A 15,339-nucleotide genomic window follows, 5' to 3' on the forward strand; every position below is an offset into this window, starting at 1 on the left:
AAGGCGATATATGTTGATAAAATTAGGTCAGAACATCAACATGACTGCTTTTAAATATGCCCAGTCATATTATCTACCAAACATATCTGATACCTGCAAACTTATCCATCACTAATTGGGACACCTGTGGATTGTTTTGACTGGATATGAACGCTTATCAACTTCACTCAGCACGACCGGGCGGCCGATCATTTCAACACCTCACGTGGCCTGCTTACCTAGCGTGAGGTCGCAGATTTTCAGGTAATACCTTGATTGGCAATAATTAAGAGATGTCCAGTCACAATTAAATAATCATAATGTTAAGTTAACTTTGAAAATACACTGATGATTTCTTAGTTTGCCATACAGCGTGAATACAAATATTGCATGTTATTTATACATTGTTGGGGCCTAAATTTGCAATCAGCTGTCTTGTGCGTGGTGCATTTTGCAATGTAAACAAGAGGCCCATGGGACCTGTATCACTCACCTGGTTGGATTAGACCAAATGTCAAAATAATGTTCATGTTCAATTCGTTTTATTTGTCAATGCTATATATGGTTATGGTGTGGGGATCCCAACTGCTTTAAAAAAATAACGAAGTCCAGACTCTCTAAGGGTCTGAAAGACCTCAAAAATTGTTTTTAGAACATCCATTCATAACTTTATGACTAGTAGCGATTTAAAGGAATTACCTCTATTTCCCCATTAGGCCCCGCCCCATTGGCCCCTTTGGGGTCAGAGTCACCATTTATGCAAAATCTGTTCCCCTTCCCCCAATGATGTTTCTGACCAAATTTGGTTCAAATCCTTTCATAACTTTATGACTAATAGCGATTTAAAGGAATTACCTCTATTTCCCCATTAGGCCCCGCCCCTTTGGCCCCTCGGGGGTCAGAGTCACCATTTATGCAAAATCTGTTCCCCTTCCCCAATGATGTTTCTGACCAAATTTGGTTCAAATCCTTTCATAACTTTATGACTAGTAGCGATTTAAAGGAATTATCTCTATTTCCCCATTAGGCCCCCGCCCCTTTGGCCCCTTGGGGGTCAGAGTCACCATTTATGCAAAATCTGTTACCCTTCCCCAAAAAATGTTTCTGACAAAATTGGGTTAAAATCCATTCATAACTTTATGACTAGTAGCGATTTAAAGGAATTGCCTCAATTTCCCCTATTTGGCCCCACCCCTCAGGCCCCTTGGGGGTCAGAGTCACCATTTATGCAAAATCTGATCCCCTTCTGCCAAGGATGTTTCTGACCAAATTTGGTCAAAATCCAATAAGAACTTTTTGACTAGTAGCGATTTGAAGCAAATGTTGACGGACGGACGACAAATGCCGCACCATGGCATAAGCTCACCGGACCTTCGGTCCAGGTGAGCTAAAAATTAACATCAAAATTTTTCTGAAAATAACTTCTTAATTGGCAGCTCCAGCCAATTTTAAGCACAATGGGAAGATAATCGTTGGAAATGCTGAGTCAGGTTTATCTATTTGAAGATTTACATTAAAATTGTTATTCAAGCTAACAGATACCTTATGATGTCTTTGAGACATAATGACTGGAAGATGGTAGTTTTTATGGGCAAAACCTTCCTTGAATATATAGGAGATTAAAATTACCTGTGACAGTCGTGCACAAGCTCTGTTCTGTAAGTACAATGTATGTAGGACTGTTGAGTTGACATAGGTTGGGAAGGAACAGGACAGGAGCGTTCCTCGGTTCTGGTTGTCTATCCACAGATACCGGGATACCGTGTCTCCAATGGTAGATTTGATAAACACTGTTCCAGGTCCACCATGCTGATTGGTTGAGCCACCATTGCTTGCAAGGCCGCCTTGTGCCACCAATGATCCACGGAAATTTGGCAGTTCATTCAGGTTAACAGCTATCCTTCCACCAGATCCAGCACCATTTTCTGAATAACATTAAAGTTTTCAATTAATCAAGGTATATATTCTATTATAGACACCTAGAAATTAAGTAGAACTTTTGTTTTTAGAAAGTCTTGTCCAAAATAATATAAGAAAAACATGTACATTTAATCACAGAATTTTTATCTGAATAACATTAAAATTTTTTATCTAACCACTGACGGATAGCAAACGTTTATCCGTCACTACAATTGCTTTATACGTCAATACGATTCAAGTGAATTTGTTCCACATCTGATGAAACTTCTTTCAACTTAATCCTCAACTTTGACCTGAATTTGTAACGTTAACGTAAACAAACGTGAGTAGTAACCCTCGTAGGATTTGCCTCCATTGACAGAGATGGTGCCATAGCCCTGAAGCTTGTTGGAAGTTATGAGGATGCTACCTCCTGCTCCTGATCCAGCATACATTGTACTTGTACTATGTAATCCATTACTCTCAATGGTCCCTTCAACGCTGAAGGCCTGCAAGTGCAAAAATAAAATAACAATGTTTTTTATAGATATAATTAAACCAGTTTTTATAAATATAATTAAAACAGTCATGTTTCTCATTTGCTTCAAAAAACATCATTAACATCCTCCAATATTGCTTGTACAAATACAATACTTAGATCCTTCAATGCCGATTACTGAGAGATAAAACTGACATCTCTCAATGTTCATTTAACATCAATCAAATGTAGACTACACACAGACAATGAGAGATATTGTAAGTTACCTGTCCAACATTGATGGATATGTGACTGCCACCAGCAGTTCCAGAACTACCACCACCTCCACTTCCAGGATCAGTAGTCATCATCTCTTCACCATAGTAAGCACCACCTGCTGCATTGGATTCACTGGTGCCACCTAGTGTCAACATAGGAAAGTAATTATAGGAGCCATATATGATTCCATGTGCCAAATTTTAATGAAATTCAGGGCACCATATAGTGTTTTTTAAAAAGAAATGCCAGTTCTTAGATTACTTATAATTGTTGATTATTTCTGAAATATAATAAATTTAAGGTAACTCACTAGGACTATTCAGATTGCAGCTTGTTTTTAAGTAAAGTTCACTGTATTTTTGATCACTAAAACTAATTCAATTGTAGCTCATGGAGTATACTGGTAGTATTTCACAAAAACTCACTATTTAGATTTTAACTTGCTGAACACTGTTACAGTATTTCAAGAAAACTTCATTGACATAACTATATTTTCATATTTAAAAGCAAGTACTTATCATTTGAAAATTCAATCACACATTTGCTATAACAATTGTAGAATCGTGAATTTAATTGCTTCTGTCGTGATATGTGAAGCTGTTACCTCTGCTGGCGTGACCTCCTCCAGATCCATCATAGCTGCCCTGTGTTCCAGCTCCTGTTCCTGTATTTTTAGTAAATCCGAAACCACTTCCTGTTATCAGACCATTGTTCTCTACTATGAGGTTTGTGCTGTTCAACATGACCTGTAGGGTCTCCAAAGATACAGTTCCTCCATTTTTGATGGTTAGGTCTCCTGTAGCAATCTCTGGAAACAAAGGATCCAAGGACACTGTCAGTTTACCTAGATTGTTGACACTAAGTGTGCCGAATGAGATGTCGCCTGGAGTAAAGGAAGAACTACCCTGAGTGTTAAGTTTGGACAGTTGCAGAGACCGACTATCCGTTGTGTGGGCATAGTCTTGTAGAATCAATTCAGCATTTCTTTCAATTGTAAGGGTTTCTACACCTATCAAGGTTCCCCCTAAAATGACTTTGTCTGTTGTCACATAAACTTCTGTGGGTAAGACAAGTTCGCCATAAGTATCTACATGAAAGCCACATGGAGCATCCAAATAGGTGTGAGTGGAAGCCACAAAGTCAACTTTAACTTGTTGTTTATTCTGCACCCTAACAAAGCCCTTTTTGTTACCAGTCAGTTCCTTAATGATCACTGTGACGTTGTCTGCATTAGATGGATGGTAAAAATGAACATAAGAGTGCCCCTCCACCTGGACTTCATCAAACTCATAATATACTGTAGCGTTTTCCATCACCATTGCCGGTTGTTCTGTCAGCAGATCTGCGTTGTCTACAGTAAGTTTGGAATGTTCTGGCTTCAGAGTTGTGACATTAAGGTGTGGGTTATACTTAAGCTCCCTGTACGTAGGACCACGGCTTGACTCATACTTGTAGATAGTACCTGGCCCTCCATCACAAGCTACATTTGAGGAACTTGTACCACGACTTCCACCTTTGGCACTGTATGCACCACCATAGAGATTGACAGCATCAACAAGCATAGCTATACGTCCACCACCTCCACCACATCCTGAAGCATATCCATCCCCACCACTGGCATCAAACAAGCCATGACCAGACACATTGAAGGCTTCTACCATTATAGAACCTCCACTTCCTCCACCAGAGTGACCTGAAGTGGGTGTGGCACCGTTGGCTTTCACATCCCCATCAACATGGAGAAGACTTCCGATCTTGAAGTTGATAAATCCACCACCTGATCCTCCATATGATCCTCCACCTCCACTTCCCAGTTCCTTGGGAGTGAAGACAGATCCATATGTATTTCCAGATTGTCCACCGCCGACACCACCGTGACTGCCACCATAAGTGGAGGATGGTACAGCACCATTTCCTGTTTGTGCTGGATGACCTCTTCCTCTTAGATCAAACAGACTCTCAGACTCAATATCTGCATTTCCTGCTACCAATGTACCATAGTTCATCAAAAGCTCACCCTTATATTTCAGGTCCACCCTTCCAAAATCCAAATTGAACAGATTGTTTGCTATATGTCTAAATTCTATACTGCCATAGGAGTTGATCTTCATGGAGGGGAGAGAGAAATTTCCTGGCATTGTTATGTCGGTTCTAACTCCGCTGGATAGTTGGGCTGTCTGAGCTGTGGCTAACACAGATACTGCTCCATTGTATTCAATGTACAGATGATGTACACCAACCAACAAACCAAACAGATTTGTACGAACACCATGCATATGTACCTCTGTTGGCATGATAATTGTTGATCCATGGTCGATGTAGTAACTGACAGGAGCTTCTGTAACATTAGACTCAGACTCCACATACTCCATCAACACAGTCTGGTTTTCTCTCATGTGGATCTGCCCAGTCTTGTCCCCAAGGCCTTTGTGAATGGTCACCGTGACATTAGAGTCTAATGGATGGTAGATCTGTACTATGGATGCCCCGGTCACTTCTACCTCATCAAACTCATAAGTAATTGTTTCGTTTTCCATGACAAGAGTGGCACCAGGAACAAGATTACCAATGTTGTCCATGTGCAGGTACCTGTGATCTACCTGGAAGTATGTGGTATTTGTACCAGGCATGTACTTCAGTATTCTGTACTCTAGTGGACGCATATTGTTCTCAACAAATGTGGTTCCAGCTGGTGCCCCAGAGGCAGAACTTGCACCAGTACCTCCATGGTTGGTGTACTTTCCTCCATAAGTGTATCTATATTGACAATGGATTCCCACTCGACCTCCTGCGGCTCCAGCACCGGAACCAACCCCTTTGCCACCTGCCACATTGATCTCACCATGGCCAGTAAAGTTGGTTGTCTTCACAAGAAGACTACCACCTGATCCACCACCAGCGTTTGATCCTTGACCATCATTTCCTCGTAAAGCAAGCATCCCATTGAGTTCAAAGTGAACAGCAACGTCCCACAACAACCGACCTCCTCCATTTCCTCCTGTACCTTGACCATTACCTCCACCACTTCCGAGTTCATTTGGAGAGTAAACAGAACCATAAGGATGTGTAGCCTGCGACTGGTCAGAACAACCTCCATAGCCACCATGACTAGCACCACAGCCAACAGAACCGACAGTTCTTCCTGCCCCTGGCCCATTCTCCGCCGTATTTCCATGTCCATTCAGGTGGAATGTTCCTTGACTTTCTATCTCTGCAAATCCTGATTCTAATTCTGCATCATTCATATACAATTCACCTTGGTAGCGCACTTCAACCTTTCCTGCCTCTAGATGTATAATGTCAGAGATTTTTGAGAAACCTACCAAACCACCTTGTTTAACAGTGACTGTTCCAAACGAGAAGTAGCTGGGCTCTTGTATATTAACTTTGGCTCCATTCTTCAGATTGGCAGTGTTAGCAGTTGACATGAATTCCACAAAAGCATCCCTTTCAATATTCAGATCTAGAACACCAGTCACCTCTCCTGCTATTGTGCTGTTTGTACCTTGTACATGAACCTCCTCAGGGAAGATGATTTCACTATACTGTTCAATGATAAAGCTACACACAGCCTCAGTTCTGTTCAAAATTGATTCAACATATTCCACATATACATGCTGATTAGATCGGGTGTGGAGCTGGCCTGTTTTGTCACCAAGGAACTTATGTCCGATTACAGTGACATTTCTGTCGGTAGTGTTTGGGTGATAGATCATCATTCTTGAACTTCCTGTCAGGTCAATTTCATTAAATTCATAGTCATAAGTGTCATTAGCCATGAGAAGAGTTGGTGCGGGACTATATTTGAGCAAGTTATCAGAGTGGACGTACTTGTGATCTACTTCCATAAAAGTAGTATTGTGTACCTTGTCATATTTCTTTAACCTGTACTCCAGCTGACGGAGGTTCTCCTCCCTATAAGATGTTCCTGCTGCACCTGTGTGTGCCTGTTTTTGTGAAGCTCCACCATCACCCCCATAGTTGTCGAATGCTCCTCCATATTGATATCTCCACTGACAGTGAATGCCAATTCGTCCACCAGATCCTCCGCCTCCTGAACCAACACCATTGCCACCCTTTACAGATATGGTTCCATGTCCAGACATATTCATCGTTTTTATCAATACGCTCCCACCACTGCCACCACCAGCGTTCCCACCTACTCCATCGGCTCCATTGAGAGACAACACACCGTTCAGCTCCAGAAGGTCACCAATCTCCCACAGAAGGAATCCTCCACCCGAGCCTCCTTGACCGCCGCCATTACCACCACCACTTCCTGAAAATTCTTCAGTCGCCAACAAAACATCATTTCCAGGTGAAAAGACAGAGTTAAAAGGCTCACCACCATAGTCTGGTGCAGGGCAGCCACCCCAACCTCCATGGCCAGCACCACAACCAATACCACTCTTTGTGGTCCCTTTACCATAACCCTTCTCAGGTCCATTCCCTCTCTCATCCATGGAAAGTATGGCCTTGCTCTCAACATGAGCATAGCTGGAGAAAATATTGGCAAAGTTCATAGAAGATAAGCCTTGATGCTTGACTAGGAATTCAGCACTTGTCAAAGTCAATGAAGTTGTGATATGTTTGAACTCTGCTACTGACAATCTGCCTACATGAAATATAGGGAATTCGTAGTTACCAGGGTCAGTCATGGTGATGTATTGACCATTCTCAATCTTGGCAGTGTGACCAGTGGAGTAGAAAAGAACATCAGCTCCTCTACGTATCATGAACTTCTCAATCCCGGTCACAAGTCCAGCAAAGAATGATCTTGACCCAAACATGTTAGTCCATTCTGGGAAAAAAGTTTCCGATCCACTGTCACATTTGAAGTTGCATGGAGCATAAGTTTCATTTGTGAGCGATTCAACAACTTCCACATACATCGTCTGGTTTTTACGAATATTTATGAGGCCTGTGTTGTCTCCATAAAGTCGGTGAACAATTACAGTGATGTTTGGCCACACTGATGAATCTGCATACCCAATCTGTAGATTGGAGTGACCTCGCAATTCAAGTTCATCATAAGTGTATTTGGCTTGTTGCTTTTCCTCAATAACTGTGTAGATCCAAGGAATTCCATGATTTGCATACAGCTCTTTATCAGTATCAAAGTTATCAACTAGCACACGTTTGTGTGTCGCAGTTTTGATGTATGTATTAGTAGCTGCATCATACTTAATCTCTGCATACTGCGGCCCTCGGTTGTTTTCCTGGATATAAACTGTGCCCGAGGCTCCTGCCAGATATGTTCCTGATCCGAAGCCACCTCCAGTAGTTATCAAACCTGTAAACTTATTGGCAAAGTCAATGTGAATGGAAACTCTCCCACCTGCACCACCCCCGCCATCACCAGTGCCAGATGCACTTCCACCAGCTGCATTGACTAAACCATATCCAGTAAAATTTAGTGTTTTCATGAAAAGTCCACCGCCACTTCCTCCTCCTGCACCGTTCCCAGATCCAGACTGGCCTGCGATGGACAGCTCACCATCAATCCACAAGTTTTTACCATTATTCCACACCATGTATCCTCCCCCAGTGCCTCCAACACCTAAACCATTTCCTCCACCACTTCCTGGCTCCAATGCTTGCACTGTTGAATCATATGGTTCTCCACCAGTTTCTGGGTAGGGGGCGCCACCATGGCCGCCATGGGCAGCCCCAGAACCTGAGTTACTCACAGTGGTGCCCTTACCAGGTCCTAATTCTGCTTTATACCCTTCATATGCTAGACTGAGTTTAGCCAGACTTTCTATCACACCTATATCTGATACAATCATTCCTGTGTTCATCCACATCAAGCCCTCATACTGTATCAGCAGTTTCGTGATGGTGATGACCAGATTTGTTTGAGTTTCTTGTAGGAAAGCCTGTGAGCCTCTCTGTATCTTGAACTCTGTTAGACTGATGTTGCCAGGTGTAGTGACATGCGTGAACTTTCCAGCCTCGATCAGTGCTGTTCTAGCTGAAGAATAAAACACTGTATTTGCTCCATCAGCAATGGTGAGATTCTGGACATTGGTCATGAGCCCTTTCATTTCTGATCGTGTTCCTAACATGATGACTGTGGATGGCAGACGTATCTCGGCATTGGGTTCCACATTGAAACTCACTGGAGCAACAGTATAGCCTGCTGTGGACTCCACATATTCCACATGAACTTTCTGTTGTGACTTCAAATGCATGAGGCCTGTTTGATCGCCTTCAAAGTCATGGACGATGAGTTCTGATGTATCTCCATGTATCTCAAGCACTGCATGGTTATTGGCTTCCAACTGATCAAACTCCAATTCTGCAGAAACCCCTCCTTCCGTCATGATGACAGATGGCAGCAGATGGTTCCTATCATCATTGTCAATAATAAGCTTTCGGAACCCATCCTTGTATACTATTGTCCCGCTAGTGCTGTTAAGCACCTCTCTACCTGTCAAACCTTGATCAGATCCTGTGAAGTAAACAGTGCCTGAGGCACCATTAGCACTTTCATCAGACCGTTGAGAGCCTCCATAGCCTCCATATGTCAAATAGTTGCCATTGAATTCTCGGTTCCAGTAGACATGGGCACAAGTACGGCCTCCTGATCCGCCGAAGCCCCAATCGTTACCATTCCCTCCTTCTACGCTGATCTTGCCATGACCAGAGAAGTTGACAGCGTGCATGTAGACACTACCACCACTTCCACCACCACTACTGTCTACTGTGGCATTACCACCCTGACTGGTGATAATACCATCAAGATGGATGGACCTGGTGATGTCTAGGTCAATAACTCCTCCTCCTTGGCCACCATTGTTTCCTCCACCCTTACTACCGTGATGTACTGGAGCCTTGTAAGACCCGTATGCTGCACCTGTAAGATTTAACAAGCATAATGAGGATTGCTGAATCCAGACATCTGTGTTTACAAGTTCAAAGAGCCATAACTCTGTCTCAAAGAGGATGATGACAGATCGAAACCAAAGGGCCAAAGGCCCTGAGAAACGTCAGGGTCTGAGGTCATAAAATAAGAAATTCAAAATTGCATTTTATAGTCAGACAGCTACATTTGTACCATATGAAATGTCTTAATCTGGTTATTCATATTCTATATATATTCAAGAAAACATGTATAACATATTTTTCTGTTGACAACTTTCCAATAGATGAGTATAGTTCTTTCCTGACCTATTTCTTTAATGTTTGTGGAAGATTATTGATATACTTCTGAATCAGTAAAGCTGCTTGTAAACTTTGAAAAACATCAACTGATGGACAAATCAGTTTATTAACGGTTACATGTACAACCAGAGATAAAATCCAAAATGTACACAGCATAAGTTTTTTTATTTATATTATAAGATGTTTATTAGGCCTAGCAAACATCTATTTTATGATCCCTAGTTACATTGAAAATGCAAATATTTTAACTCCAATAGAAAACTTGCGATCGCGCTGTCGGTCACGCTGTACGACGAGATATAAGACGCCAGTACAGTCACAGATCATAATCGCTAGATTCTTTTCAAATAAACAAATAATAATCTTATTTAATAAAATCCTCATGAAAAACAGCAATGTACTTTGTTTCAACTTGCCTTCAATTCCTGTTGATTTTTCTTGCGTATTCTAGTGACATACAAATAAATATGAAACTGGGAACGGTCGCTGGTTTAGTTACATTGGACATAACCGCCATTTTGGCTGATTAGTGATGATCACGTGATTAGTCACGTGACAGCTGAAGTTAACCTGTGGAATGTTTGACTGCAAAGCTATTTATATAATTGTAAACATTTGACTACATCAACACGATCGGTTTTCGGTTTATATGAAATGTTCCTGCATACGAACTCAGGATGAACATATGAGTCGAAGACATGTGGATACACTACAGCTTACGTGGACTTTGCGGTTTCCACGCGCCCACGGTGGACTGCCCACGCAATGTCCACTAGTGGACATGCGTGGGCAAAGTGTCCACGTGATTCCGCGATTCGTGATGGATCGGCAGATAACGTGGGTGTCCACGCAACAGCGCGGCCCGTCGAGGAACACTGGATATCGTGGCCCGCCGGATGCCGTGTATGTCCACGGAACAGCGCGATCCGTCGTGGAACGCTAGATAGCGTGGTTAGCTTATGTTTTGAAGTTATGCTTACTTTACCGCGTCTTCTAATCACGGCCGAAGGCAGGATGTCCTCCCGATATATAAGAGTTACTTCCCTTCCGTTTCCCTGGTAATGTAATATTTGAATAATGCTCTATTATAACGGGTCGTATACAACATGTAACATCTCATTAATTTTCTTTAGTAACGGGCCGTATATAACATGTAATATTTGAATAATGCTCTATTATAACGGGCCGTATACAACATGTAACATCTCATTAATTTTCTTTAGTAACGGGCCGTATATAACATGTAATATTTGAATAATGCTCTATTATAACGGGCCGTATACAACATGTAACATCTCATTAATTTTCTTTAGTAACGGGCCGTATATAACGTGTAGCATTTGAATAATGCTCTATTGTAACGGGCCGTATACAACATGTAACATCTCATTAATTTTCTTTAGTAACGGGCCGTATATAACATGTAATATTTGAATAATGCTCTATTATAACGGGCCGTATACAACATGTAACATCTCATTAATTTTCTTTAGTAACGGGCCGTATATAACGTGTAGCATTTGAATAATGCTCTATTGTAACGGGCCGTATACAACATGTAACATCTCATTAATTTTCTTTAGTAACGGGCCGTATATAACATGTAATATTTCAATAATGCTCTATTATAACGGGCCGTATACAACATGTAACATCTCATTAATTTTCTTTAGTAACGGGCCGTATATAACATGTAATATTTGAATAATGCTCTATTATAACGGGCCGTATACAACATGTAACATCTCATTAATTTTCTTTAGTAACGGGCCGTATATAACATGTAATATTTGAATAATGCTCTATTATAACGGGCCGTATACAACATGTAACATCTCATTAATTTTCTTTAGTAACGGGCCGTATATAACATGTAATATTTGAATAATGCTCTATTATAACGGGCCGTATACAACATGTAACATCTCATTAATTTTCTTTAGTAACGGGCCGTATATAACGTGTAGCATTTGAATAATGCTCTATTGTAACGGGCCGTATACAACATGTAACATCTCATTAATTTTCTTTAGTAACGGGCCGTATATAACATGTAATATTTGAATAATGCTCTATTATAACGGGCCGTATACAACATGTAACATCTCATTAATTTTCTTTAGTAACGGGTCGTATATAACATGTAATATTTGAATAATGCTCTGTTATAACGGGCCGCATACAACATGTAACATCTCATTAATTTTCTTTAGTAACGGGCCGTATATAACATGTAATATTTCAATAATGCTCTATTATAACGGGCCGTATACAACATGTAACATCTCACTAATTTCCTTTAGTAACGGGCCGTATATAACATAATAATTTTAATTGTAAATAATCTAATAATCTCAGATTAACACTAGTAAATATCTGTTATGTATTTTGCGTGTACACCATTGTATTAATGTATTTTATGTTACAGAAGTTAAAACGCAAAGTAAACGATGTGCTTATATCAGTTGATACTGTGTAATATGATAAATTCTTTTAATGCGTCATCTTTACGAGCCCATGTCTGTGTGAAGCACCTTCTATTTAAAAAATATATATATCTAAATTTCATTAAGTGTGAACTATATTACAGATATTCTTTCCGTATATTACTTATGATCTGATCAATAATAATCATATTTTGGTTACGTACATTATGTATGTTGGTTTATGGGTTCTCACGTACTAACTACGGAATAAAATTTGTTGATATCATAGTTATCATCTGCTTTAAGTTTGAAACAAAAGCAAGACCAGTCTATAATCATTAATTAATTCGCTGTATAGGAAAGCAAAATACCGTTACAAAAAACTGAGTTGAACAGGTAAATGCCTGGGGCTAGGACCTCGCAGCGGTTGCTATGACGACTTGGTGTGTCAAACGAGCTAGAGCTGTGAATCTGTCGCCACGGGTGACTGACCCACAAGGTACCGCGGCGTGGGGGGGGGGGGGGGGGGGGGGGGGGGGGGGGGGTCTCCTTTCTCCCACTTCTTACAAATAAGTTACGGGCAGGTATGTTGTGACAGTCATTATAGTCTTCACCTACACCTATACCTTACCTGGATTTTACCTGTGTTCTCCAAAGTTCTCCAAAATTACCGGTATCTTCTCTGTTTTCTTCGACATTACATGATCTTTACCTCTATTTTACACGAACTTTGAATTCATCTCATTTCATTCCTTATTAATAATTTTGCATACCATTTTCATAAACCAAATTTGCAGAAGACAGCTATAGTACAACAACGTAGATATTTTACTGTTTTAAATGATTGAAAATGCGAAACAAAATCACATCAGACCATTTACTACTATCCGATAACCCTTATCAACATGGCGAACTATCACTGATATTTTTCTTGATATTATTTAACTTAACTGATTACAAATCATATAGACATAAAAGTGTACTCGACTGTGAGTGGGTTAGTATACCATTTAACAATAATCAGGTGTGAAATTACGGTCGACACGGTCGACACGGTCGTCACGCCTGTCACAGCACCACAGGTATCTGTTCTGTCGGGTGACCGCCTATAACTGCTGGTGAGTTGACACGTATGGTTTCCGTGCACGTCAAAAATGTTCCGAGTATATGCTTTTACAGGTTGTACGTATATTTAGCTTGAGTTTTGTTAAAGATTTCTTTTTACTGTAGGGATTCATTTTTAAATTATACACATTATTTACATTTAAATTCCGTTGAGTTAAAACAATAAACATTCGTATCACAAATAAAATAATTAGCCTAAGTTTGAACATTCACATACCCACGATGTTGAAACTTTACTTTAAGCATTTATTTCATGTACGAATTCCATTTTAAACTGATATTATTAGAAGTGTTGTAATCGAAATCGTCATTGGTATGCAACGAAACCCGTGTCCTCGTAATAATGGCTATGGACAGGGTGATGTAAGTCGTTACACGTTATATATGTTGTATACGGCCCGTAATAAAAGAAAAGTAGTAAGTTACATGTTATATAGGCCCGTTGAAATAGAACATTATTCAAATGTTACATGTTGTATACGGCCCTTTACACCAGTATAGTAGAAAATTAGTAAGAAGTTAAATAAATGTTATATGCGACTCGTTACAATAGAAAATCAGTGAGATGTAACATGGTGCATACGGCCCGTTACAATAGCAAATTGGCATGTTATAAACGGTCCGTTCAAGCAGAAAAATAGAACATTATATAAATGTTACATGTTATATATGGCCCGTTATAATAGACATTCAGTGAGATGTTACATGTTGTATACGGCCCGTTATAAAAGAAAATTACAGTGAAACCTCACTATTAAGAACACCTGGGGGTCCGGGTCAAAGTGCCGAGGTGGACCAATTTGAGCTAGACCATCAGGAACCGTAACTCTTAATTGACTGAACTCAGGTGCAAGTTGTATAGATTTGGCTAAATACATGCCATAGTCTTAACTTTAAATAAAAAGAAAGACAATTGTTTTTGTCTATCATTTCCTTTATTTTCTTCATAACCTTCTAAAATTTCTGTCTTTCTTTTCAAGATGCTCTGACCTGTGTTTTGCCGACCCCAAACTGTTCAGCAAGTTGTCGTTGGCTACGACCATTGCTACATTGAATCAGTTCAATTTTCTTTTTTAGTGATAACTCGTTACGTTTACGTGATGTGGCCATCATGAGCAAATTATAATAACACCTATCTACAGACCCTATTCGGCATTGATACAAAAACATCGAGATCGCTGAAAAAACTTGCGCTTGACCAGAAAAAAAATCAAACGTTACTATGTTTATTTTACTCGTTTGTATGTAATCGGGTCTTAAAACGACCAACAGCCACAAATCAATTATTTGAATACCATAATTAATAAGCAAATGTACGGTTATTACAATTTTCAAGGCAAGATAGATAATCTGATCACTTGTGTATTTGATCCGTCACAGCGCCACCAAGGAAGGGCGATCACCCGTAACGGTAAACAAAGGACTACAAACTAAAACCCGGCACATGTTGGCTTGTTACGAACAATGAAAGACTGGATGTTTATTTTACCTTCCGGTCAGTGCGAAGATTTCAAAGAGATTAATAGCCATTCTACTCACCTGTCGATACACTGGTCAGTAAACAAAAGATCGATAATTACGTATACACCCGTCAATGGCCAGTTTGACACGCATTACCGTAAGCTGTTCACGGTTCGCTACACACCAGGTAATTTTTTAGACACGACCAACTGGTCGTAATTGTGGGGGTAATAAGCGTTAATTAGTATTCGTTGTGACTGCCCAAGGTGGTCGTAATACGGAATAGCAAAGTGGTCGTAATAGTGAAGCGACCAATACAAAGATATATAGAGAAAAAAATCGGGACTGAAAAAAAAGTGCCCGTAATAGCGGGGTGGTCGTAATTTTGAGGTGGTCGTAAGGTGAGGTACGTAGTAAGAAGTTACATGTTATAAACGGCCCGTTAAAATAGAACATTATATAATTGTGACATGTTATATAGGGCCCGTTTTAATAGAAAATTAGTGAGATGTTACATGTTGTATA

Source organism: Pecten maximus, chromosome 7 (genome assembly GCF_902652985.1).
Source record: "Pecten maximus chromosome 7, xPecMax1.1, whole genome shotgun sequence".
Classification (NCBI taxonomy): domain Eukaryota; kingdom Metazoa; phylum Mollusca; class Bivalvia; order Pectinida; family Pectinidae; genus Pecten; species Pecten maximus.